Raw genomic sequence first — 24,080 nt, 5'->3', positions numbered from 1 at the left:
GAGAGACCCCGATATAGTAAATAAAATGTGCAAGGGAGATTCGGCTACAATAAACAACTTGCAAGCTCCCCCGGGCTCACTAAAGCTTCCAGCCAGCCGACGTCGGTATGGCCGCTTCCTCATTCCTTCTCTCTCTCTCTCTCTCTCTCTCTCTCTCTCTCTCTCACCTGGCTCGCCCACCCCTTCCCTTCCTCGCCTTCTTCTTTACCTTTCTCCTCTTCTCTTACCTTTCTCCTCTTCTCTTACCTTTCTCCTTTTCTCTTACCTTTCCCCCTCCCTACTGCTGTTCTCCTCCTCCGTTCTTTTTAGCCGTCTGTTACTTTCCCTCCATTTCTGCTTGTACTCAGCTCTTTCTTCTCTTATCTTTAAGTATTAAATGGGGTTTTTTTTGTAATTACTTCTTCCATCTCTCTTGTCGTTCCTTTCCTCTTTTTTTCCTCTTCCCTCCGTTTATTTTGTAAACGGGTCATTCTTGTATTTACTTATTCCCTTCTTTCCTCTGTTTCACATAATGCATTCTACCTTCCTCCCACATTTATTCCCATCTACCGAAGTCTTCCCAGTCCCTCCCCCCACCCCCTCTTATTCTCATCCCCCCCCTCCTCCTCGTCTCTCTCCTCTCCTATCCTCTTCCGTCTGTTTATCAAATTTTATTTATTTTTTCCTTCCCTGAATTATTCCTCCTTCAGCCTAACTTCCGCTGCTGTCTTCTCATCCCTTATTCTCGTTTATTTACTTTTACATTTGTATTTTCATTGGTTCGCTCTTCCCCCCTCCCCCCGGGCACCTCTCCTCCTCTCCTTCTTCTCCTCCTCTCCCCCTTCTTTCTGTTCGTCAAATTTTATTTATTTTTTCCTTACCTGAATTATTCGTCCTTCAGCCGAACTCCCGCTACTCTCTTCAGTTTCTTTTTTGCTTTCTTTATTCCCGTGTATTTACTTTTACATTTATATTTTCATTGGTTTGCTTCCCCTCCACCCCCCCCCACCCCCGGGGGCCACTTGATTCACGGTGGACCACGGGGCGGAATATTTAGAATACTTGAGGGACTCTCTCTCTCTCTCTCTCTCTCTCTCTCTCTCTCTCTCTCTCTCTCTCTCTCTCTCTCTCTCTCTCTCGGATATTACGAGAATTTTTAAAATATACTGTCTCCAAGATTAAACTCCTTTAATACTTCTTTTCCCCCTCTCCTGGGTAATACCAGGAAATGTTTTCTTTTGTTTTTATTTAGTTTTTTTTATTATTATTTTTCCTCTGTCTCTTTCCAAGTTTAAATTGGCACATTAAAATATCAGGCAGGAAGATGGTTCCTTTCGGGCATTTGCAGCCGTCTTCTGGATGATGAGTGCAATGTTGCTCTAATCTTTTCGCATTTATTCCCGTTGCTATTGTTGGAAATGGAATATAGAGTTTAGACTCAAGGCCAAGTGCTGGGATCACGAGGTCATTCAGCGCTGAAGCGGAAATTGGGAGTAGAGAGGTTTGAAAGGTGTAACAGGAGGAAAACCTCAAAGCAGTTGCACTACGAAACAAATGTTAAGAGAGGTTGGATAGCAAGATGGAAGAAAGAGAATATGAAAGGAGGTACAGTAAAATGAATAAAAAGGGTTGCAGCTAGGGACCGAACAACCGCTGTAATGAACCTTAAGTAATGCCTACAGTGCACCGCATGAGGTGCGCTGACGGCACTATCCTCTTACGGGGATGCTATTATTGCTGTTGTAGATACAGCGTTGGAAGATCACAGGACATTAGTTAATGAATATTATTATCACATGACATTGAACTGCGCAGCTGAATTAGCAGGTTTTAGCATTTTATTGAGGCCAGATGTTTTATTGGCGTAGGAACCAGAAGACTCGACATTTATAATAATTATGGCGATGACATTAGACGAAACAGCAATGGAAAGTATAACTTTCTCTCTCTCTCTCTCTCTCTCTCTCTCTCTCTCTCTCTCTCTCTCTCTCTCTATATATATATATATATATATATATATATATATATATATATATATATATATATATATATATATATATATATATATATATATATATATATATATATATATATATATATATATATATATATATATATATATCTATATATATATATATATATATCTATATATATATATATATATATATATATATATATATATATATATATATATATATATATATATATGTTTATAAATGTATACATATATATATATATATATATATATATATATATATATATATATATATATATTATATATATATATGTGTGTGTGTGCTTATAAATGTATACATAACGTATATATATGTATATATATATGTATATATATATATATATATATATATATATATATATATATATATATATATTTATAAACCTATATATATATATATTTGTGTGTGTATACACAATTTCGCCTATCAGTTTCACACAAAGAAAATAAGACAAATACACCAAGTTGCAAATTTGCCGCGTGGGAAAAGAACAGGCGGAAAAAACACTGGTATCTGAGCAGTGCAACGGAATGCCATTGCATTATACAGCTGGAGCAGCTGATTAAGCGAAGCCACGTCCAGCCCCCTCGGAGGAGCGCGTCGAGTCGCGTCGACATGTTAGTGCCCCGCCCCCCCCCACCCCCTTAGCCATTTTCCCAAGCGTCGCAAATTCCGAAAATGTCGGCAAGGGGTTGTTTTGGGTTTGAATTTCGCAGTTGTAAGCTGCGGAATTGCATCCGTGGAAATAGTAGCAGTTAGAGAGAGAGAGAGAGAGAGAGAGAGAGAGAGAGAGAGAGAGAGGGAGAGAGACAGACAGACAGAGAGAGCGAGAGAGATATTCAAACAGAGAGAGACAGACAGACAAAGAGAGGGAGGCAGACACAGAGAGAGAGAGAGAGAGAGAGAGAGAGAGAGAGAGAGAGAGAGAGAGAGAGAGAGAGATTCAAACAGACAGAGAGAGAGAGAAAGAGAAAGAGAGATTCAAACAGACACAGAGAGTGAGAGAGAGAGAGAGATATCAAACAGAGAGACAGACAGACAGAGAGATATTCAAACAGAGAGAGAGAGAGAGAGAGAGAGAGAGAGAGAGAGCGGCGAAGGTATTAGATTTTACGACGTTTTGGCCGCCTCAGGCCAGAATAGCAGATGGATTCAGCTGTTGGTAGCACAAGATAAAACAATTTCGAGGGCGTAGCACGGTCGTCCGCCTGCCTCAAACGGGCCCCGCGTCGGAGGTGAAAGATTCATTGTTGTTGCTGTTGTTGGGATGCATTGTGTTTCACTTGTTATCGTCTGTTGTTTCTGTTGCAAATCTGAACAGGAGAAACATATCGCTTGGCTCTTCCGGTCGGCGCGCACGGTAATGTTCTGCGTATGCTTAATTACGCGCGTTTTTCTGCTGTTGTTTTGATTACGCGTTATTCTTGCTTTCGTTATTTTGGAATGGTAATAAAGTTTGTGCGTTTGTGCGCGTCGAGATGGAATTGGGAAGTCGTGTTCCGGACATGGAACAAAAAGAAGATTCGACGAAGAAGTCAGCAATGGAAGTCAAGATTACGCGTAGCGTTTTATATATATATATATATATATATATATATATATATATATATATATATATATATATATATATATATATGTATATGTGTGTGTGTGTATGTATATATGTGTATATATATATATATATATATATATATATATATATATATATATATATATATATATATATGTGTGTGTGTGTGTGTGTGTGTGTGTGTGTGTGTGTGTGTATTACAACACTGATTTTTTTGGCATTTTTGGCGAACCATTTTCATTACAATTATTATAATAATAATCATCATCATTGAAGATCGTTTCAAGGCTGTTCCATCCTTTGAGGTGTTTGCACTAAACGGGCGGCGGCAAGAAAGCCTTCAGTAAATATATTGCTCATCAATAATGTTCTTCTGGGTTAAGATTTAATACTCTATATTAAGTAAGTAAATTATAAGTTTGTGAGTCAGCCCTGAAATATTATTATTATTATTATTATTATTATTATTATTATTATTATTATTATTATTATTATTATTATTATTATTATTATTATTATTATTATTATTATTGTTGTTATTATTATTGTTATTGTTATTATTATTATTATTATTATTATTATTATTATTATTATTATTATTATTATTATTATTATTATTATTGCCACACATTTACAATTTGGATCGATCCAAAAAAAAAAGGTTTCATCTGGCCAACATATGTACAATGCATTTAAGTGGAAAACGAAAAATAACCGAGTAATATAAAGATAAAATTAGCAGGCATATAAGCTGTTTAATAAAAAAAAATAAACTAGTTAATAAAACAACCACTGAAAAAAAATAAAAACATCGACAGGGCATTAGATAAATACATTAAAAACGCAATCGGACAGTGAAAAGTTTACCTTAATTTAAATATAAATAAAAAGGAAATAAACAGGTAAGCAGTCCAGTAAATAGAAAAATATACTAGTTCGTAAAACTACAAAAAAAAAAAAATCAGAAAATCATAAAGGCCATTAAATAAATTCATCAGAACACAACCGTCTCGCGCCATTTCCTCATTAAGTTATGTTAAAAATGAAAAATGACTGAGTATTATAAAGATAAAATTAGTAAACAGACAATGAGTGCAATAAAAAAGAGTTAAGTAGTTCATAAAACTATTACTGGAAAAAAATAAGAAAATCGAAAAGGTATTTGATAAATTCATCAAAAACACAGCCAGATAGTGAAAACTTTACCTTAACATAAATATAGATATCAATATAAATATAAATGAAAAGTGAATAAACAGATAAGGAGTCCAATAAAAAAGAAATAAACTAGTTCACAAAACTTCAGCTGAAAAAAAAATTATAAGAAAGTTGAAAGATATTTAAATAAATTCATTAAAAACACAGTCAGACGCTGAAAACTTTTTTACCGCCTTGTGTCATTTCCTAGTAAAGTTATGTGAAAAATGAAAAATAACAGTAATATAAAGATAAATAAATAAACAGATAAGCTGTTCAATGAAAAAATATAAACTATTCCATAAAACTACTGATGAAAAATATAAGTAAATCGAAAAAGCATTAAATAAATTCATTAAAAGCACAACAGTCTCGTGTCATTTCCTCATAAAGTTATGTGAAAAATGAAAAATAACTGAGTAATATAAAGATAAAATAAATAAACGGATAAGCAGTCCAATAAAAAAATAAACCAGTTCATAAAATTACTACTAAAAAAAGAAATAAGAAAATCGAAATGGCATTAAATTTATTAATTAAAAGCCAACCGTCACATGACATTTCCCCGTGAAGTCATGTGAAAAACGAAAAATAACCGAGTAATATAAAGGTAATATAATAATATAAATAAATAGATAAGCATTCCAATAAGAAAATAAACTTTCGTAAAACCATTCCTTAAAATAAATCAGAAATAGAACAAAAGATTAAATTAATTCATTAAAAATGCACAAAAAACAGTGAAAAATGCTCTAGCGTCACATGTCATATCCTTGCAAAGTTATGTGAAAAATGAAAAATAACCGAGTAATATAAAGATAACATAAATAAACAGATAAGCAGTCCAATTAGAAAAATAGACTTTCATAAAACCATTCCTGAAAAAAAAAGAAAGTCCAACATAACTTTGCCCTCGCAAAGTTATGTGAAAAATGAAAAATAACCGAGTAATATATAGATGCAACAAATCAACAGATAAGCAGGCCAATAAAACAGAAATAAACTAGCTCATAAAGCCATTCCTGAAAGAAAAACAATAAGAAAATCGAACAAAAGATTAAATGATTTCATTAAAAACGCAACCGAACAGTGAAAACTGCTGTGCAGTCTCGTGTCATTTCCCCGTAACTCTTCTTCTTGGGACCCGTCGATGGGTGTAATATCAGCAAGCGAACGCGAGACGCGGTCGCTGACGACGGCGTGTCTATAGACACTCGGGGCCTCCTATGTTATTTCCACTGTTGACACGCCAGGTATTAGCGACCAAGCGTACAATTACGCAACATACTAACCTTACCTGTTATTTCCGTAGGGTGGGGCTTGCTTTAGGGGTGTGCATGATATTTGGTCGACTGGGAATGTTTTTTTTTTTATGGGGGTGGAGGTAAGGGGAAGGGAATGTCTGACGAGTCATTCCTAGGGCCTTGGAAACTTTATCCTCCCCCCCACCCCAACCCCCGCAAATTATACGCGTGGGGATCATTGATAGTTGTCAAGGAGTTGTCAGATACTGTTTACGTAACTGTTTTTTTTTTTATTTTATTTTTTGCGTCAGTATCTCTTACTTTTTAGTTTTCTGTAAAAGAACACTATTGTGCCGGCCTTGTCTGTTCGTCCGCACTTTTTCTGTCCGCCCTCAGATCTTAAAAACTACTGAGGCTAGAGGGCTGCAAATTGGTACGTTGATCATCCACCCTCCAATCACCAAACATACCAAATTGCATCCCTCTAGCCTCAGTAGTTTTTTTTTTTTTTTATTCAAAGTTAAAATTAGCCATAATCGTGCTTCTGGCAACGATATAGGCCAGGCCACCACCAGGCCGTGGTTAAAGTTTCATGGGCCGCCTCTCATACAGCATTGTGCCGAGACCACCAAAAGATAGCTGTTTTCGGTGGCCTTTATTATACACTGTAGCGGTTGCACAGAAAGCTCGATTGCGCCGAAGAAACCTCCGCGCATATTTGACTTGTTTTTTATTTATTGTGCATTTTCTGTGTTTATTCTTTATTTATTTATTTAATTATTTATTTATTTATTTATTTTTGTCTTTGGTTCATGATTTTACCGGGTTAACTTTTCTGGCGTACATAATTTTAGGTAGACAATGCATACCAACTTCGATCTCACTCAATGCCTCCGTGCTAGAATTAGGTTACCATTGATTGATTGACAGTTTTTATTGGCGTCGTCGCCACAACTATGGATATCGACACGGGAAAAATGTAAGATAGAACAAAGTACAGAAATTTATCTTTTTTGTGATCTTGAAAATTATTAACACGTTGAAACAAGTCTGACAGATAATTTACACTAATGTTAATGTACGTTCATTAACATGACTCCCCTTTCAGGCTGAGACAGCCACCCAAATGCCCTTTCCTAGCCCAGACCTGAAAAATGAGAGAAAGGAGAATAATTATAAGGGACATTATAAACAGAGTTCTTGTTGATTCGTAAGACTTTCTTCAGTATTCTTCGATCACTCAACCTAAGTAGGTTCTTTTTTACATAGTTTACGTTTAAGATTGGTTTTGCAAAGGATTTCCTCATCTGTTAATTTATGTTATAATTGAATTTATTGTGTTACATATTCATAAGGCTCTTGATTATCTATATTTGCTATTTTTAAAATGATCATATCCCCTTATTTTCCTCAACAACAAAGAAACAATATTATAAAAAACAAAACCACAGATTTTCTTTCACAGGTTCAGTACTTTCAGTGTTTTGATTTTTATTAATGGCGTTCATACTGAAACGAACAAAGCTGGCCAGAATAGAATAAAAACAAGTAAAAAATGCGCCGAAGTTTCTTCGGCACAGTCGAGTTTTCTATACAGCCGCTACAGCGTATAATAAAGGCCACCGAAAACAGATCTATCTGTAGGTGCTTTCGATATAATGCTGTATGGCCGAAGCCCATGGAACTTTAACCACGGCCCTGTGGTGGCCTATCCTATATCGTTGCCAGAAGCACGATTATGGCTAAACTTAACCTTAATTAAATAAAAACTACTAAAGCTAGAGGGCTGCAATTTGGTATGTTTGATGATTGGAGGGTGGATGATCAACATACCAATTTGCAGCCCTCTAGCCTCAGTAGTTTTTAAGATCTGAGGGCGGACAGAATAAAGTGCGGACGGACAGACAATGACGGCACAATAGTTTTCTTTTACAGAAAACTAAAAAAAAAAAAACTCCCACATAAAATAAAAAAAAAGGTTTGTTAATAGACCTCGCCCCTTCTTTGATGAAAGGGTCAACTCCTGAGACGGATTTAGTGATTCTCGAAATACCTTCTTTTTCCTCCTCAGGATTCCCTCAGACTCCGAAAGAGACCTGGTTTCATTTTCTGTTGCTTCATAGTTGGGTGAATTCACTGGAGAGAGAGAGAGAGAGAGAGAGAGAGAGAGAGAGAGAGAGAGAGAGAGAGAGAGAGATTGATTTCTTCAATGATTTTTAAAAAATACTTTTTCTTTAAATCGTTAAAACCCATACACGTTCAGGGCATACGTACGTACATACACCTTGTAAGATATAACAATAGACCTCTCTCTCTCTCTCTCTCTCTCTCTCTCTCTCTCTCTCTCTCTCTCTCTCTCTCTCTCTTGTGTGTGTGTGTGTGTGTGTGTATATATATATATATATATATATATATATATATATATATATATATATATATATATATATATATATATATATATATATATAGAATCTGTTGGTCACTTTTACAGGATGCATGTGTAATTGTAATAGCCACAATGCCCTCTTAACTTCTCGAATTCTTCGCTTTTTGGATAAACTTGTCACTACAAAGCCTTAAGATCCAAGTGCAATAAATTTGAGGCAGTTATGATGTCCGGTAGCTGAAAACGAACCCGCGTCCCGTAATCAGAACGAGGTCACGTTGCCGACCTAACCTCTTTCTGATTATGGGAAGTGGGTTCATTTCCCGCTGCCGGACATCATAATTTCTTCATATTTCTTGCTCTTGGATCCAAAGGCTTTATCCAAAAAGTGACATGCATTGTGGCTATCCAAAAGACACTATATATATATATATATATATAATATATATATATATATATATAATATATATATATGTATGCATTGTATATATATATATATATATATATATATATATATATATATATATATATGTATAATATGTATATATATATATATATATACAATATATATATACACATATACATATACATACATACATATATACATACATACATACATATGTATGAGAAACAGAGGGGGAGAATGAAGGCGATACAGAATGATGAATGAATGCAGATATTGGTCTCTCTCTCTCTCTCTCTCTCTCTCTCTCTCTCTCTCTCTCTCTCTCTCTCTCTCTCTCTCTCTCTCTGCCTTACTGGCTGGGCCTGCCTCATCCCATGGAGCTGTGTGTTTCCATTATTGAGACTGAGAAAAGAACCGGCGGGCAGGAGCTATCATTTTACTCCGCGGTGTATAACTTCCCTGTAACCAATCAAACGCAGTGTAGATTGGCTGGGTTTCAGGAGGCAGAATTAATTTCCACGGGCAGAATTTCCCCCTAAAATATTGCCCTTTTTTTCCTTCGGACGGCCTACGAGAGAGAGAGAGAGACTGGGAGCTCTATTCAGTTAATAAACTTGGTGTTGAGTGTGGGCGAGATGGTTTCGTTACCTGTGAGAATAACTTCTTGTTGTTTTCTGAATTGTGAAAATAATTTTTTTCCTCAGTTGTGAAAATGACTGTTGTTGTTGTTTCCTTAATTGTGAAAGTAACTTTTTTCGTCAATTGTGAAAATAACTTGTTGTTTTGTGAATTGTGAAAATAACTTTTTTCCTCAATTGTGAAAGTAACTTGTTTTCTGAATTGTGAAAGTAACTTTTTTCCTCAATTGTGAAAATAACTTTTTTTCTCGATTGTGAAAATACCTGTTGTTTCCTTAATTGTGGATATAACTGTTGTTTCCTTGATTGTGAAAATAAGTTGTATTTTCCTTATTCCTTAATTGTGAAAATAACTGTTGTTGTTTCCTTAATTGTGAAAATAACTTTTTTTCCTTTCCTTAATTCATTGTAAAAATAAAATTTTTCTTTAATTGTGAAAATAAATGATTTTCTTTAATTGTGAAAATAACTTGCTTTTTCCTTAAATGGGAATATAACTGTTGATGTTTCAATAATTGTGAAAATAACTTGGTTTTTCATCATTTGTGAAAATAACTGTTTCCTTAACTGTGAAAACGCCTTCTTAGTTGTTCAACTCTGATAAATATAACTGTGCTAATTGGTAACTGATAAATATTTAGAAGATTTTGCCAACAAGGCTCTCTCTCTCTCTCTCTCTCTCTCTCTCTCTTTCTCTCTCTCTCTCTCTCTCTTTTTCATTTGTATGACAATCCGGACTTTCTTTTTTGGATCCGAACTTAAATTTTGGCTAAATGATTTCTACAATGACTAAAGGATCTCTCTCTCTCTCTCTCTCTCTCTCTCTCTCTCTCTCTCTCTCTCTCTCTCTCTCTCTCTCTCTCTACATTTTCTTTGTTTGTATGGCAATCCAGACTTTAAGGGTTTTGGATAAATGGTTATCTACGATGAGTAAAGGGTCTCTCTCTCTCTCTCTCTCTCTCTCTCTCTCTCTCTCTCTCTCTCTCTCTCTCTCTCTCTCTCTCTCTCTGTATTTGTATGACAAACCAAACTTTAAGGATTTTGGATAAATGGTTATCTACGATGAGTAGAAGATCTCTCTCTCTCTCTCAACATTTTCTTTATTTGTATGGCAATCCGGACCTTAAGGATTTTGGATAAATGGCTCTCTATGATGCGTAAAGGATCTCTCTCTCTCTCTCTCTCTCTCTCTCTCTCTCTCTCTCTCTCTCTCTCTCTCTCTCTCTCTCTCTCTCTCAACATTTTCTTTATTTGTATGACCAGCCAGACTTTAAGGATTTTGGATAAATGGTTCTTTTCGATGAGTAAAGGATCTCTCTCTCTCTCTCTCTCTCTCTCTCTCTCTCTCTCTCTCTCTCTCTCTCTCTCTCTCTCTATAATTTAGAGCTGAAAATGGCACTCCCTCCCCCACCACATCCTGCAGATATCACCGTTATTGCCGGCAATTTTCAAAAGTGAATTTGGATATGAAATACAGGTTCATTTTTATGATACGTAATACAATGAAATTTAATTTCGAGTGGCCCCCAACGCCCGTTCGTTACATTCTCCATTTTATAGCGTGTTTCTATCAGTAGGAAAGCTTATATATAAAACGTTAGCAGTGCTTGCCCGGATGTGTTTTTGATAACTAAATGCCTTTTCACTGAATTATGATTTGATGGCTTTGTTAAAATTCCGTTTTCACCCCACACACAACACCCCCCCCCCCCATACACACACACACACAAAGCGTTTATTTTTATGAATCCGGTTCGTGGTTGTTAAACGATTTTTTTTTTATTTTTGTTTGTTTTCATTTATTTATTTGTTTTGCTTTTTTGTTTATTTTCATTTATTTATTTGTTTTGCTTGCTTGGTTCTTTGTGTAGTCATTTCAGTATTTATCTGGTTTTTTTATTAATATATATAAATATATATATATATTATATATATATACATACTATATATATAAATTTATTTGTTGTTAGTTTGTTTTCTTTATTTGTATGTATTGCTTGTTTATTTTTGTTCAGTTTTATATATTGCGTTTGTTTATATGTTTTGTTCAATTGTATATATTTGTTTATTATTTTTTATTTATATATTCTGTGTCTATTTGTTTTGTCTAATTGTGTATATTATTCTGTTAAACAAGAACGTATTTATCTCTTTTTAATAAATGTATGTACATTTCCGGCTTATATTTTACCTTTATGTACATGCATAATTATTCAATGTAATTCTTTCACACATCGATTTTTCTTCATTTCATATATTCTGCTAATTGACTGTTTTGTTTATATTTACAGTAATCATTATGATTATTTTTTTTATTTCGACTCATTTCTTTAAAAGAACTTATTTCCTTTTTTTCATATTTTTTAAGTCGGTTTTTCAAGTTTATGTGCCCCTTTTGGTTAGTTTAAAATGAATATGATGACCACTCGTACTTTCCAGTAATAATAATAATAATAATAATAATAATAATATTATTATTATTATTATTATTATTATTATTATTATTATTATTATTATTATTATGGCGATGATGATGATAATCGGTTTCAGTTAGATAATGTGTTTGATTAATTTAATATATATATATAATATATATATATATATATATATATATATATATATATATATATATATATATATATATATATATATATATATATATATATATTTTACTTTCTTTTCTGTATCGTCACTTTTTTATGTCGACTCTCTTTCGTGCTCTTAAGGGTTTTTCCTCATTTATTTGAATTTCTCCAACGTTTTACTATTTCGTTTGTATCTTTGAGTATTTCTTTCATTTTCTTTTTTCAAGTTTTTATTTCCTTTTTTTCTTTAATTAGTTGCTAATTTCATGCTTTTATATCCTCTCCTGTTCCCTCTGGACGCACCGCCTTTCCTCCTCTCCCTCCCTTCCTCCTACACACACACACACACACACACACACACACACACACACACACACACACACATTTTTGTGTATCTAATCGTAAGGTGTGGAAGAACGCGTTTGGTGCGGCTACACTGATTTAACACTAATCTGCTATTAACATTTTCAGCTATCTAATATTTATTTAAAACACTTTCAGATTTTAACCGCGGAACGTCTGCATCATGCATGGCGACCGTCAGGAATATTTAATTTCTTTTGCCACGTTTGTTATGGTTGACCTATAGAATTCACACAAGTAGAAGGTCAGTGTTGCTCGTATATCATTCAAAAGCAACCGGAGTAGGTGTCATTTTTTATCCAGCGGTTTTTCACCTGTGACCCTTTTCATCTTATGACCCTTTTAACCTATGACCCTGTTACCTTATGTATGGCTCCTAAGTCTGACCAGATCTCTCATACAGTTTCCTGACTGACCTTTCGGCTGGTGCTTGAGTGTAGTCTTTGATCTTTCAGAGGGACACTCGGACTTATTCGCTCTTTCTGTCATTTCTTCCTTCTTTGGTCTTGGCTAAGTCTAGCTCGGCTGTTTCGTTCCGCGGTAAGCAGGCACCCGGATTATTTCCCTGGACGGTCCCGCGAGTTCTGTGGCTAATTTTCTGTCTGTTTGATTTCAGTAATCCCTGGCTTTACTGCTTCCAGGCGAATTAGCTTCAAATGACGATCCCAGTAGGTGGGGGCGGTGCCGTCAGTGCGCCTCACGCTGAGCATTGTAGGCGTTGCTTAAGGTTCTTTGCAGCGTCCCCTCGGCCCCTAGCTTGTTCCTGTGGGGATATGAACACCACGCATTGAAAGCTCCTGTTTGTACACCCAGGAAAAATACATGTTACTTAAATTGCTTTAAGTAATATATATTTTTCCTGGATATACAAACAGGAGGTCTCAGGGCGTAAGTGTTTATGTCTCAATACAAACTAGTCATGTTTTTAGTGATACAAAGAACTAGGAAACTCAAAAGCAAGCTATAGTATTTTGAAAACAATAAAAAATGCCAAATTTTAAATTGCTTTAAAATTTGGCATTTCCTGTCGGAAGATATTTCATAAAACCCATTTCATAACAGCCAGTGCAACACAGAAAAGTTAGACGAGTTTTCAATCTACGTTTTCCTTATCGGGTAATTTTAATGTATTTCAGGCGAGTTTTTTTTTTTAGTTTTTCTATATCAGGTAATTGTTTCAGACTGTTTTTCAGTCTTTTCCGGTGTCAGGGAATTACTACAGACAAGCTTCCAGTCTATCGTCGGTATCAGGTAGTTTTCCACCTGGTTTTCAATGTATGTTTTCGATATCAGTTCATTTACTTCGGACGAGTTTTTTATTTTGTATTTTCAATGTCAGGTATTGTGATTTACTCGAGTTGTTAGTTTTCTGCAAAAGAAAACTACTGAGATGGCTATTTGTGAGTTTTTAATTTTCTGTAAAAGAAAACTATTGAGATGGCTTTGTCTGTCCGTCCTCACTTTTTCTGTCCGCCCTCAGACCTTGAAAACTACTGAGGCTAAAGGGCTGCAAATTGGTATGTTGATCATCCACCCTCCAATCATCAAACATACCAAATTGCATCCTTCTAGCCTCAGTAGTTTTTATTTTATTGAAGGTTAAATTTAGCCATGGCCGTGCGTCTGGCAAAGCTTTATAGGACAGGCCACCACCGGGCCGTGGCTGAAAGTTTTATGGGTCTCTGCTCATACAGCATTATACGCTGCACAGAAAACTCGATTGCGCCGAAGAAACTTTGGCGCATTTTTTACTTGTTAAATTTTGTTTTTAATATCAGTTCATTTGCTTCAGAAGAGTTTTTAATTTGTTTTCAATATCAGGTATTGTGCTTGACTCGAGTTTTAAATTTTGATTTCAGTACCTTAATTTGCTTCAGACGAGTTTTATACGCGGAGGAATGCAAGGGTGTCACCCGGGAGGTCAGAGTTGAAATCCTGGAATGCTGGACGTTGCCTTTAACTGGAAGTTTCAGATGTACTTGTTCCAGGTGCACGAACGTTATTTATACCCCTTTTTTTTAGGTTACATTGTGTAGATTTTATGAATTTTATTTCTCGTAATATTTTTGTTGTATTCTGCTCGCTCTTCCTTTTTCACTTGATGACAATCCGAAATCGTCCCGTCTAGAAAGCGTCCCTGTGCATTGGCCATGCACGTTTCATAAGTTTCGAATTGTGTTGTGATTGCTATGTCCTGTGGTCTTCTTTTTTTTTTTTTTTTTTTTGAGAGAGAGGGGATAGGGGAGGGGGTGGGGTGAGGGGTAGCCTTTGTGATGGTGATCTGTTTGTTATGATTGCTATAGCCTTAGGGAAAACAAACTACAAGCAACAAACAAAGTTAGGATTCGATGTTGCTTATGAATGCATGACGCTGCCGTTTTTACTTAATTTTGCTTTTACTTATTTGCTTGAAATTCGAGATGTATGCTTTCGTGAATTTTTTTTAACAATGTTTCCTGATTTTTTTTTTTTTTATTCTGCTCTGTATTCCGAGGTGTTTGCTTTCATGACACTGAAAAAGTATTCATTGGTCCTTTTTTACTTATTTTTGCTTTTACTTATTTACTTGAAATCCGTGCTTATGAATACATAACTCTGAAAAGTATTCATTGGTCCTTTTTTACTTATTTTTGTTTTTTATTTTTTCTTGTAATCCCAAGTGCTTGAAAATTTAGTGGATTTTGTCGGTCGTGAAAGAGTTACGAGGATTTCTTACTATCTAGCGATACATGGGATGTCTTTCCCGTTTACTGACACAGAGATATCTCACCAGATACAATTAGCAGATTAATTTCCATAGTTATATGAGAGTGGAGCATGTTACTTGCCTTAGTTCTTAAGCACTTCCTGCGATTATGAAAATCTTCCCATTTGTAGTACATGAGTTGAATATCCTTTTCGATTCATGATTTGTAACTTTTATTGCCCTAATACTAAATATTTTTGGGTTATGTGTGAATTTCGTGACTAACAGTAATATAAGCGATGAACTACAAAACTGAATATCTCGTTCCCCAGACACCCCATTGTCCGATGAGAGAGAGAGAGAGAGAGAGAGAGAGAGAGAGAGAGAGAGAGAGAGAGAGAGAGAGAGAGAGAGAGAGATTAAGGAACGCGCGTGTGACCCCTCCAAAATAAGGAAAAGGGGAGATGTGGAAATCGAAATATCTCCTTGAATGTTTACGACGGAGATGGATGACATCAAAAGAAGAGGTCCCTTTGAGAGAGAGAGAGAGAGAGAGAGAGAGAGAGAGAGAGAGAGAGAGAGAGAGAATTCATACCGTGCCAGCAATCTCATGGACGTGTGTAACAGAACTGAAAGGTTTCGCGTTTCACAGTCCTTATGGTATAGACTTACAAAGTGTGTTTACAAAGATAATGCAGAAATGACAGAAACCCGATGAATGGAGTTGGCGATGTTGAAATACTTTTCCATGGATATAATTTGTTTTGCTCCGTCGTCTGCATCACCGCAATGGAACTGAAATTTTTCCATTCATGTTTTTCCTATGCATTATTTTCTAAATCCTTTATAGTTTTCATTCAAGTGAGTCTGGGTCGTCCTACCCTTATGGTGCCCATATTATTATTATTATTATTATTATTATTATTATTATTATTATTATTATTATTATTATTATTATTATTATTATTATTATTATTATTATTATTATTATTATTATTATTATTATTATTATTATTATTATTCAGAAAGTGGACCAGAGGAGCCAATGACTTGGAATTCAAGCTCCCAGAAAATTCATTAGAAAGGGGTAACGGAAGGTAATGGGGAATTGCAGAGAGAAGAGATCACTTGCTAAACAATAATAAAAATAGATAAATAAATAAATAAATAAATAAATAAGTAAAAGTGTGAGTAAATTATTACAACACAAGGACAGTTGTATCAGGGCAGTAATGAATTGTACCTTCGCTTGAACTTCTGAAGTTCCAATTGCACGACTTCCTCCGGGAGACCGTTCCACAGTCCAACGGTGGGGGGAATAAAGGACCTCTGGAACCGAGAAGTTTGACAGCGAGGCACAATTACTGCCCAGCTGACACTTTTACGGGACTAACCTCTTAGGGATTATGCGGAAATGTCCAAGCCATTTCCATCTTTTTATCATTATCTCACATATCTGTGGAACTTCCGTCATATCGTGCATCAGACTCCTAAATTTCTTCAAGTTTTATTCTCAAAGCAGCAAATTTTTAGACATTGCTTTATTGCCGTGCCATGGTTCGCGTGCATATAGATAACCTTTTGTTACTTCTTTCTAATAAACACCATTTTCTTTGGAAGCTTGAGTTTCAAGTCAATGATCCCTTTGGTGGGCTTGTTCCATATGAATGGGGTTCATCTTCTGAATAATAATAATAATAATAATAATAATAATAATAATAATAATAATAATAATAATAATAATAATAATAATAATAATAATAATAATAATAGACTCAAGTATAATCTTACTTTCGGATGCAATTTCAGTCTGCACACATATACATTTTTGTGTTTGTGTTAAAAAAATTTTTGGTATTTAATTAATACCAACTTCCTCAGTCAGATCTTGTTATTTTATTTAATAGAATTTTTCATATCGTTATTGGAGGAATTTCAACACAGATATTTTTGTTGGATGATTGCTTTCTGTTTCATTGTCATCAAGTGAATCTGTGGAACTGGAAGGGAGAGTAGAAAGAAAAAGAAATAGAAAAGTCTTTGTGGTCTTTATTCACTGAAATGGTTTGACTGATATCAGGACGGTTTTCATGAAACCTGAAGAAAAGGATCTTGTGCCGTAAAATTAGCTAAAGTTTTTAAGTTATGGAAAACAATTTTGGGGCTGCCTCTTCTGTTATGATTTATTATGAAAAATTAATAAAAAAATCAGACTTCAATGTATTTATAAAAACCATAAATATATAGACTGATAGTTGACAATGACCACACGGAAAAAATATAAGTCCTTCCAACGTAAAGAAAGAAAAAAATTGGCATTGCATCAGGAGAGAGAGAGAGAGAGAGAGAGAGAGAGAGAGAGAGAGAGAGAGAGAGAGAGGAAAAATTCATCAGGACCGAAGATGGCGCATATTCGAGCCACCTCATTTTTCCTTCCTATTTGGAATGCATGGAAAGAGATAAAGTATAGAAGTGGCGAGGTATTCCTGTCCATAACGCTTCCGGAACGGACCGTAACGTAAAGATCCTCAACCCCTCCTCATCATAACCTCCGCCTCCTCCTACGCCTCCTCCTCCTCCTCCTTCTTCTGCTTCTCCATACCCTCCCCCTCCTCCTCCTCCTGCTTCTCCATACCCTCCTCCGCCTCCTCCTACTCCTCCTCCTCCTCCTTCTTCTGCTTCTCCATACCCTCCTCCTCCTCCTCCTCCTTCCCTCCTCCCCTCCTCCTCCTCCTCCTCCTCCTCCTCCTCCTCCTCCTCCTCCTGCTTCTCCCCCCACCCACCCTCCTCCTATTCCTCCTTCTTTCCATCCTCCTCCTGCTTCTCCTCTTCCTCCCCTCCTCCTCCTGCTTCTCCCCCCTCCCCTTCGCCCTCCGCCTCTCCCTCTCCTCCTGCTTCTTCTCCTCCTCCTCCTCTCCTCCTCTCCTCCTCCGGGAGGTTATTGACTATGTAAATGCACCGTTCATAAAGTAGATCAATCTAGAATAATAAACTCTTGCTCCTGAGCGCCTCCGGAAATTCGGACGCAGCCGAACTCTTCCTTCCTTTGTTTATCATCACTTGCGTTATCACTTTTTCCTTCCATTTTTTTTTTCGTGTGTGTGCCCGTATACAAGACTGTTATTCATTTTTGTTTTAAATTTCATTTTACAGGGTAACTTCTGTTCTTTCCTTTATATTTGTGTGTGTGTGTGTGTGTGTGTGTGTGTGTGTGTGTGTGTGTGTGCTGTATATATGCTTTCTTTTTCTTTTCTTTTTTTATTTCTATTTTATTTTATTCATTTGTATTTTTCAGAGAATTTTTTTTTATTTTTTGTTTTCCAAAGGATATATTTTCCCAGGCAGTAAATTTTTATGTGTTTACCAGTGTCTATTTCCCAGTACTTGTCAGCTGAATGATATTGTTTTTATTTCTTTTTATTCCAAAGATTAGTTCTCACCTTTGCTTGTGGATGTTTTATTTCTTATACTTATTTCCAAGAAGATATTTTCTTGTTGTGGATATTTTTTTTCTTATGCTTTTTCCTAGCAGATATTTGCTTGTTGTGGATATTTTTTTTCTTATACTTTTTCCTAGCAGATATTTGCTTGTTGTGGATATTTTTTTCTTATACTTTTTTCCTAGCAGATATTTGCTTGTTGTGGATATTTTTTTATACTTTTTCCTAGCAGATATTTGCTTGTTGTGGATATTTTTTTTTATACTTTTCCTAGCAGATATTTGCTTGTTGTGGATATTTTTTTTCTTATACTTTTTCATCGCAGATATTTGCTTGTTATGGATATTTTTTTCTTATACTTTTTCCTAGCAGATATTTGCTTGTTGTGGATATTTTTTTTTATACTTTTTCCTAGCAGATATTTGCTTGTTGTGGATATTTTTTTTATACTTTTTCCTAGCAGATATTTGCATGTTGTGGATATTTTTTCTTATACTTTTTCCTAGCAGATATTTGCTTGTTATGGATATTTTTTTTCTTATACTTTTTCCTAGCAGATATTTGCTTGTTATGGATATTTTTTTTCTTATACTTTTTCATAGCAGATATTTGCTTGTTGTGGATATTTTTTTTTATACTTTTTCCTAGCAGATATTTGCATGTTGTGGATATTTTTTCTTATACTTTTTCCTAGCAGATATTTGCTTGTTTGATATTTTTCTTATACTTTTTTGTTGCTTGTTGGATATTTTTTTCTTATACTTTTTTCCTAGCAGATATTTGCTTGTTATGGATATTTTTTCTTATACTTTTTCCTAGCAGATGTTGCTTGTTGTGGATATTTTTTTTCTTATACTTTTTCCTAGCAGATATTTGCTTGTTGTGAATATTTTTTTTCTTATACTTTTTCCTGGCAGATATTTGCTTGTTGTGGATATTTTTTTTCTTATACTTTTTCCTAGCAAATATTTGCTTGTTATGGATATTTTTTCTTATACTTTTTCCTAGCAGATATTTACTTGTTGTGGATATTTTTTTTATTCTTTTTCCTAGCAGATATTTGCTTGTTGTGGATATTTTTTCTTATACTTTTTCCTAGCAGATATTTGCTTGTTGTGGATATTTTTTTCTTATACTTTTTCCTAGCAGATATTTGCTTGTTATGGATATTTTTTTCTTATACTTTTTCCTAGCAGATATTTGCTTGTTGTGGATATTTTTTTTCTTATACTTTTTCCTGGCAGATATTTGCTTGTTGTGGATATTTTTTTTTCATATACTTTTTCCTAGCAGATATTTGCTTGTTGTGTATATTTTTTTTCTTATACTTTTTCCTAGCAGATATTTGCTTGTTGTGGATATTTTTTTCTTATACTTTTTCCTAGCAGATATTTGCTTGTTGTGGATATTTTTTTTCTTATACTTTTTCCTAGCAGATATTTGCTTGTTTTGGATATTTTTTTTATACTTTTTCCTAGCAAATATTTACTTGTGGATATTTTTTCTCATACCTATTTCCCAGAAGATATTGGCTTTATATACCTATGCATTCTACAATGACATTGAACATCGTGATGAAGAAGTTTGCTTTTTTTTTCTAAGCAAAGAAAAGTTTTTTTCAGTTTGTTTAGTAAGGAATTTTGTTCTGGATTATCTGTATTTGCTAGTGAATATTTGTCACTTATATAATTGTCTTTTAGAGAACATATGTCTGCCCGTCCGCACTTTATTCTGTCCGTACTTTTTCTGTCCGCACTTTTCTGTCCTACTCAGATCTCAAAAACTACTGAGGCTAGAGGGCTGCAACTTGGTATTTTGATCATCCACTCTCCAATAATCCAACACACCAAATTGCAGCTCTCTAGCCTTAGTCGTTTTTATTTTATTTAAGGTTAAAGTTAGGCATAATTGTGCGTCTGGCAACGATATAGATCAGGCCACCATCTGGCCTTGGTTAAAGTTTCGTGGGACGCGGTTCATATAGCATTATACCGGGACCACCGAAAGATAAATCTATTTTCACTGGCCTTGATTATACTCTGTACAGAAAACTCGATTGCGCCGAAGAGACTTTCGGCGCATTTTTTATTTGCTAATTATTTTGCTGGAAATGCGGGTTTCCTTTTAGTTACTGCAAATTAAAGAATATTTTTTATATTTGTTTTATTATCTTTCTCTCAAGGGGTATATGTGGCTGATACGTGTATTTGATAGAGGCCATTATTTTTATTTTTTTTATTTTATTTTATTTTATTTTATTTTTAACAAGTGTTACTGTTTGATATGCTTATAAGGATATGTCTTTTCCTTATTCACTTTGAAAAGTATTTTTCATTTTATTTTTATTTACTTATTTTTTGTCATGGGATATACCTCGTTGAATTTTGTTAGTGGCCATTTCTTTGATTATATGTATACCTTTCAGAATGTTTCCCCTTACTTATAGTTATTTGCCTACGGATATTATATATTTGTGTATATTTGTTCAGGGACATTTGTTTGCTTATATTTGTCTTCCAGCGGGCGTGTTTTTTTATATATATTTTTTTGGGGTTGGGGGCACGGGACATTTGTTGTTAATTTTGCTAGAAGCCATTTCTTCGCTTATATGTACCTTTCAGAATATATTTCTCTATATTTATGACTTTTTGCCAAGGGAAATTATTTTTTTTTTTTTATATTTATTAGGCGACATTTCTTTGTCTTTATATGTCTTCCAGAGTTTTTTTCCCGGGAATAACCTTTTAAGAATGTTTCTCTGTACTTATAGTTATTATTTGCAAATAATATTATTTGCTTGTGTATATTTGTTAGAAGACATTTCTTTGCCTATATTTTTCTTCCAGAGGAATTTTTTTCTTATTTATTTTTTTGCCACGGGACATTTCTTGTTAGATTTTTTTCTAGTGGCCATATCTTTGCTGATATGTACACCTTTCAGAATACGTTTCTCTCTTATTTGATTGTGTATATTTGTCGGAGGACATTTCTTTGCCAATATTTGTCCTCCGGGAATTTTTATATTTTTTATTTTCATTTATTTTTACCCTGAGAGTAGCCTTTCAGAATGTTTCTCTGTGCTTATAGTTTTTTGCTCGGCGATATTATTTGTTTCTTTGCCTGTATTTGTCTTCAGGTTTTTGTTTCTATTTTCTTTCTTTTGCCCTTTTTCTTTTTTTTTTTTCATCCGAGTGCAAAGCCGCGGCGATAAGTCTGTGAACCTCCTTTCTTCAGCAAGAGGAACTTTATTTGCCTTCCCCGAAGGAGGGGAAAAATTAATCCATTGTGTTGCTATATTGCTAAACTTTCACTTGGGGTATGGGGGAAAGGGAGGGTGGGTGGTAGGGGGGGAAGGGATGGAAGAAGAGGACCCGTAATCAAAACTTGTTTTGGGAAAAACGAAAAGGGTAAAAAAAATTAGAAAGAAAGGACGGGTGGAATAAAAAAAAAAAAAAAGGTCACGGAGAAAAATAACTTTACTACATAACTTGTACGGGTGACACCTTTTCATTAAGTCCTTAAAAACTCGCGCTTTCCTCCCCTCTCTCTCTCTCCCTCCCCCTCTCGCTCCCTTCTCTTTACATGCCCATCATCATCCTTCCTCCTCCTCCATCCTTGTCCCTCCCCCTCCCCCCTATCACTTCTCCCTTCCCTACAATAGTGGCTTTACCTTTTATGCCACACACCCTATGGGCTCACTGCCTTGGTTGATAAGAGAAATTTAGTCACTCGCCAAAACCCTCATACCTCTCCCATCCCCTCCCCTCTGGAAGAGGGAGGGGGGCTGCTCCCCCCTTCTTCTGATCTTATTAGAGTATTCTCGGAGCCCATTCCATGCTGCACCTAATTTCATTTGCAAGGCCACGCAATAAGAGGGTTGGGCGTGGGTTTATAGGAAGGCGTGGACGCAGATTAACCCACCAGCCCCTAAAATTTTTTTGGCAGAAGATGACGACGACTGCACAATGCGTCTTTCTTACGGGTCTGCTTTTCAGCGATGGCGGAGGATTACTTACTCTATATGTGCTTCAGATCTCTCTTGGTGCTGGGGATGGGCATTATAGACTTCAGGGTAAAGGAGGAGGTGTTGGAGGAGGGAGGGGTGGGGGGAGCGGCGCCCTTAAAGGTGGAGACAATGGCCACTAACTTTGAGTTATAGCTGGAGAGGATGGGGTTGGTAATATCGAGAGAGGGGGCCATTGTGACACAGAGGCCCTAATGAATTTCACCTGCGCGAATTCAGGCAGGTTTACTTTGATAAGGCGATCGTTCGGCCGGGCCAGATTTCCATTGAATTTTCCTGCCTTCCTTAATTAATAGGCAGTAAAAGTTTGGCGTTTTATGGACGCCGCCGCCGCCGCCCGTAGATTAATTCTTGGATCGGCCTAACTTTCGGAAAGAGAAAAGGGGGGGAAAGGACGTGTGTGCTCGACGACGGCTCTACGGAGAACGCTAAATTGCCATATAATGAAATGGCGGTATTTTGAGCCTTGTTGCTAATTTTGTATTCTGAAAAACGCGTTATTAAAAATATTTCAGGATAAATACAAACAAATAATTCTGATTTGTACGAATCTTTGTAATGTTGAACATTATACCTGAAGGTTTATCTGCGGAAGTTGGCTCTCTGGAAGGCCAAGTTTCTCGAGTAAAATTAACATTCTTCAGATTTTGTGGAACAGGTGAAATTACTTAATGAAAATTATTGATATTATTAGGTACTATAAGAAATTTTTCCTATGAGATTATATCACAAGGATTTCTGTGATAAAAGGTGTATATATTCAAACTTGAATATATACCACTTTTAGTTTTCTGTAAAAGAAAATTATTGTGCCGGCTTTGTCTGTCTGTCCGCACTTTATTCTGTCCGCACTTTTTTCTGTCCGCCCTCAGATCTTAAAAATTACTGCGGCTAGAGGGCTGCAAATTGATATATCGGTCGTCCACCCTCCAGTCATCAAACATACCAGATTGCAGTCCTCTAACCCCAGTAGTTTTTATGTTATTTAAGGTTAAATTTAGCGATAATCGTGCTTCTGGCAACGATATAGGATATCCACCACCGGGCCGTGGTTAAAGATTCATGGGTCGTGGCTCATACAACATTATACTGAGACAACCGAAAGATAGTTCGATGGCTGTACAGAAATCTCGATTGCGCCGAAGAAACTTCTGCGCATTTTTTACTTGTTTGTAGTATAACAAAAAAATTCTTGCAATCACCCTAAAGTGATTTAATTGCGGAGCTTTAGTTTAACGAGAAACTTTACTGATGAGAGGATATCACAAGGAATTCCGTGATTAAAGGTGTATTTATTCGAACTCAAACATATACACATTTTTTTTTAGTGTAACAAAAAAATTCTTGCAACCATTCTAAAATAACTTTATTTTACTGAGCAATAGTTTTTTTTTTTTCCTGACGGTGAATATTGGCAGTCGACATATTGTAGCCTATGGTGGAAGCCCAGCGGAGTAAGCAGCCAATCACAATTAGCTTCAATGATATCGGCTGCGGATCTTTCTCATCAGTTTAAAAAGAGAGAGAGAGAGAGAGAGAGAGAGAGA

The sequence above is a fragment of the Macrobrachium rosenbergii genome, chromosome 1 (assembly GCF_040412425.1).
Source record: "Macrobrachium rosenbergii isolate ZJJX-2024 chromosome 1, ASM4041242v1, whole genome shotgun sequence".
Taxonomy (NCBI): Eukaryota; Metazoa; Arthropoda; class Malacostraca; order Decapoda; family Palaemonidae; genus Macrobrachium; species Macrobrachium rosenbergii.
The sequence above is the reverse complement of the archived record's forward strand: the minus strand, read 5'-3'. Positions refer to the sequence as shown.